At 32.7% G+C, this 5,048-nt stretch overlaps 1 long non-coding RNA gene across 1 annotated transcript; it reads right to left on the bottom strand.

Annotated features, from left to right (window-relative positions):
- Nucleotides 1-4,053: 4,053 nt before the first annotated feature.
- LOC105762338 (uncharacterized) lies at nt 4,054-5,048 on the bottom strand. Its single transcript, XR_001123844.2, has 2 exons — nt 4,758-5,048; nt 4,054-4,448 (listed from the first exon to the last, which is right to left on the bottom strand). It is a non-coding gene; the product is annotated as an uncharacterized LOC105762338 (long non-coding RNA).

Below are 5,048 nucleotides of genomic sequence, written 5' to 3'. Positions count from 1 at the left end.
TTAAAAATTCAATCGATTGATAAAACATTAAATTTGATTTCTACTATTTTGATTCAATAAAGATGATAATAATTTTTTCAGTCAAATGAAAAATAAAATTACAAGAAAAAGACGAAGATTTTTTCAGTCTAAGTTTAGGGTTTAAAAAATTTAATGAATTATATTTATTTAAATAAAAATCTATTCTCATCCCATTTGGACATCCAAGTTGGCACTTAAAATCTATTTGGACTGCCACGTAGGATTACCGTTAGGGAGGTAACGAAGCTTAACGACAGAGTGATCACTTCGTAACAAAACAATAAAAAAATATTAGTCGAGTAATTTTGTCGAATTAGTAGTTAATTAAGACTCAGGGACTAAATTGTAAAAGTCCTATCGCTATAGAGTTTTAATTAGCTAAAGGCTTGAAGACCTAAATAGCAATTAACTAAAAGTTTAAAATGACAATTAAACCATTTCCAGATAGGAATTGGTGGAGGATGATGACATTTTCGATTATGTAAATTATTAGAAATAATTATGTTAATTAAAGCACGATTAACTTAATTAAGTTAGATTAATTAAAAAATAATCATATTATAAAAGCATGAGATAGTGGAAAAATGTAGCATCTTTCTTCTCCTTCACCGTCGACCATAGCCAAAGGTTAAGGAAACTTCAAACACCCTCATTTAACATTCGGCCATCCTTAAGGTAAAAGAATTTAAGTCATTTTCTTGTATTTTTTTTTATAGATTTGGGGTCATGAGAGTTTGATTTAGCTAGCCCATGTACCAATTTGATAAACTGTTAAAGTTTTAGAAAGTTATCATTATTGATTTTTTGAAGAATTAGGCTTGAAATGGATAGATTTTAAGCTTAAGTTATGAAAAGGACTAGATTGTAAAGTTACTCTAGCTTGTTGGTTAACTTTGTTACATTAAGGACCAAATTAAATAAATGTGAAAATTTTCATGAAATTAGGTTGGAAATAGAAAGTATAATGTCCCTAATAAAAATATATAAAGTCAAATTTTAGTTCGAAGCTAGGAATCGAAAGTTAGGTTTATCCTGAGTTCAGGGACTAAATTGAATAAAATGTAAGATATGAGAGAAATCGATTAATGAATTTATATAGGTCCATGCATATCATGACATTCTGTGAAAATATTTGGTAGTGATGTGTTATATAAAATAATTTTATAGATCAAGATTTGGACCAAAGTGGAGCTAATAGGGAAAAGGCTAAAATTACGGATTAACCCCTGAAGAATCCACTCGTTTTGGTGTTTTAAGTAGGTAAGTTCATATGGAACTTACTATCTCACCCTTTGTTATATGTATGCTTGTGCTTAATTCGATATATATATATATATATATATATATGTTTGACTATAGTTGAAATACTAGTGAATTTGACTTATATGGCTAGTAATGGGTTGAATTGAAATGTTATGTAATAAATAACTATTACGTAATAATACATGGTACAAATGTGAAAATACGAATGGTTGCATGATATGAAAATTAAATATGTGACTATTTATAGGGTGTGATATGTATATGTGAATAATTACAGGGATGATAATGAAATATGTGAAATTGATGCCCATGTGAACTTAGTAAAAGGTTAAGATACGATTGACATGTCAATAGGGTTATATGCATGCTTGAACAAAGATTATTGCAGGTTTAGCTCAGACGAGTAACCTGATGTGATATGTTATAGGTTTAGCCTGAACGAGTAATTTGATGTAAATTCAGTTCGGACGAGCAACTTGGTATGGTGTAGTTACCTCGGTGAATTCGAGTCCATTTTACTAGGGTTCCATCAGGAAAAACATTATAATTGAAATTAGAAATATTGGAAATATATTGAAATGGATATTGCATAAATGGTGTAATCTTATATATTAGAAATAGAATGTGAGATTGATATGTTATCATGATTTGTGATTCAAATTAGAATGATAAATTTTTGCAACTTGATACGTGGTATGCAAGTACATTGGTATGAAATGGTGAATTCTTGATATGTTTATGTGTCTAACCTATTTGGATGTTAATGTTGGCATGTACTTAGTGATGACATTATGTGACAAGGATAGTCAAATTGTATGCCAAAAATGTTTGGTAGTTATCATGCTTATATGTGATCAAGGTAAGTATAGCATTTTCATTTGAGCTTATTAATCATTTGTATGCTTACTCTAGTTGTTTCCCTACTTGTAGATCATCACCTTGCAGAACTTACCGAGCCGGATCAGCGTAAAGCACACAATATCAACAAGAAGGTAGAATTATATTCATTTTGAGTCCAAGTATTGTGACATTTATATAAGAGCACATTGTTGTGCAAATGGTTGAACTTGCATGTTTAGAATGGCATATAACCTAATTGATGCACGGTTTGGTCAAGTTTGATGCTATTAAGAATGATGATATTGATCTTGCTTGAGCTTGTTATGCTAAGGGTTGCAAATTGAAATAGTTAGGCAACTAAATTGATGCATGGTTTGGAAAGGGTATGTTTGAATGTTAGGCATGAAATATAGTGAGTTTATAATTTGTTTGAGTTCATGTCAAAGTTGCATGAGTTTTTGATGTTCAAATGGCATAGGTATAAATGTATTGAACTTGAATGGAGTAGTTTGGCATAGTTAGATAGATAAATGGCTTAAATATGACTAAATGAGGAATATTTGTTTTGTACCATATTGAATGTTTGATATCACATGTTTGTAGGCTTGAATTGATATAGATTGATATGTATTGGTAGTGTTTTGGATTGTGGAAAGATGTATGAATGCATATAGGTGTTTGATTAAAAGCATGAAAAATGTATCAATATGTTCATTGCCAAAAACAGGGGCAACGTCCCGACCATGAGTCCCTGATATCGCGACATAGATCGACAGTGAGTGGCATCGCGACGTTAAGATGTCTAAAGTTGCGATGTGACTCACTGATTGACAATGTCGCAACGTGGAAATCATGATGTTGCGATGTTGGCCCAAAATTTTGAAAACTTTATAATTTGATTCTAATTCAACCTCGAGATAGCGAAAGAGCTTTCGTAAGCTCGTATGAGACCCAAAAATGATTATGTAGCATAGAATGAATGTGAAATATACTTAAAGTGTATGAGAAAATGGTTGTATGATATAAATTTGACTGTGGCAATAAATGTAGCATTATGTAGCTCGAACTCAGTGATTGAGTCAAACAAGAAGTGTTATAGATCCCATCTTCACTTGACTGGTTTAGACCGGACCTAGTTACAATAAGCTAACTTTCACAACAACAATTTCCCATATTTGCTTTAGAAAAAAAAATCAATTCCCATCTTTCCCTTCAGATTTCTTCACTGGTTTAATTTCATTGATTTCTATTCACCTCAACAACAACCCTTTTGAACCATGGGAGATCCCAGTGAGCTTAAAGGAAACATCTTCTTTGAAAACTCTTAGCCAACAATGCTCATATCAAAGGCAAATTCCCAAGTTTTTTTACCTTGAAACTTTTCCATCTTTGACTGAACTTCATTTGGCTTTAAATAATCTTAAAGGAGAATTGTCTGCTAAGTTTTTTGGTTCAATGATTCAAATCTTTATGGGTAAATGGAAAAGTTTAAACGGCACACTTGAAGTGATTCAAAACATTTCTACTTTGACATGGGTATGGCTACATGAGAACAAATTTTCTGGTCCTTTGATTTTTGGATTTCTTCACTGGCATGGAAGTTTTTGGAATTTTTGTGGGTTTTCATTTTTGTGTAAAATAAAGGGTCGTTTTAGTTTTCTTCCGAGGTTGCCATCAATGGTGAAGAAGAAGAAACCAATGTGTTCATGGCGAAGAGGATGAAGTGTGGGTTTTATTTTTTAGGTTTTTAAAGGACAAAATCAGTGAATTTTGTATTTTAATTATTTTGGAATTTAACTTTTTCCTAAATTACATGAAAATATATGTAATTTTATTTTATTTTTAAAATTATGTAACAGTCATGTCACCATTCTGCTATTAATTTAACGAAAATGGATTAAAAAAATATTTCGATAACTCGGGTGACCATTTTGTAACTTTTTAAAATTAGATAATCCAACTAAAAACTTAATAATAATCGGGTGACTATTTAAGTAGTTTACCCTTATACTATTGTACAAGCCCAATTTTGACCCGGGGCCCAATAGGACCCAACACCCAAAATCAAAATAAATTAAAAAGTCCATTACAATGACCCAATTCAGATGACCCAAATGAAATTAAAACCCAACCAACCCAATTACAAACAAGCCCAAACCTAACCCTAAAAATCCAAGCCCAACAAAATCAGAAAAGTTTCAGCAAGAAACCACTAGGGCGCCGTATGCTGCTGCCCCAGCCCAGCACCGTACGTGGCCTCCTCGCGTGCCCTTCGCGCCGCCACGTGCCACTATCACTCCCGTCCGACACCTGCAAAAAAATGACTGCAACAATAGAGAAGTGTGTGAGCAACAGTAGCAGTAAATGGCAAAGGACAAGGAATAGAAACAGAGGGTCTTGTAATTCGGTTATAAAAAAACCACAGCATCTCTTTGTAATTTTTTACACACACTAGAAATCAAAAACCGAATAGAAATTTTAAAAGGTTGAGCCTTTACTATTTCCTCTTCGTTTTCTTGTTTTTCTTTCATTTATTTATTTATTTCATTTTTATTTTTTTTCCCTTTTTTACAAACCCATTTTAAATAATTATAATCAAAATCAAAATAAAGAAAAGAAAAGGAAAACCTTACCTCGAACCGCCGCGTGGCCCCGTCGACGAAGGTCCCTTCGCCGTCGTTGGAGTTGGGCTAAAAGGGATGGTTAGATTCCTCCTTTTTCTTCCGGCCGTCCACCGGACTTAAGAAGGGGTTAAAGGCCCAGTCTGTAGCCACTACCCGTCGATCATAGCGGCGGCGCGGTTCGTTGATCGGAGAAAGTGAGAGGAGAGGAGAGAAAAGGAATGTTTTAGTTTTTTTTTTTAGGTTTTTTAACAGAAATAGAGTGTTTTTTTTAAAAAATCGATTTTATAAGATATTGAAAAG

This window comes from Gossypium raimondii, chromosome 12 (assembly GCF_025698545.1).
Source record: "Gossypium raimondii isolate GPD5lz chromosome 12, ASM2569854v1, whole genome shotgun sequence".
NCBI lineage: Eukaryota > Viridiplantae > Streptophyta > Magnoliopsida > Malvales > Malvaceae > Gossypium > Gossypium raimondii.
The sequence above is the reverse complement of the archived record's forward strand: the minus strand, read 5'-3'. Positions and strand labels throughout refer to the sequence as shown.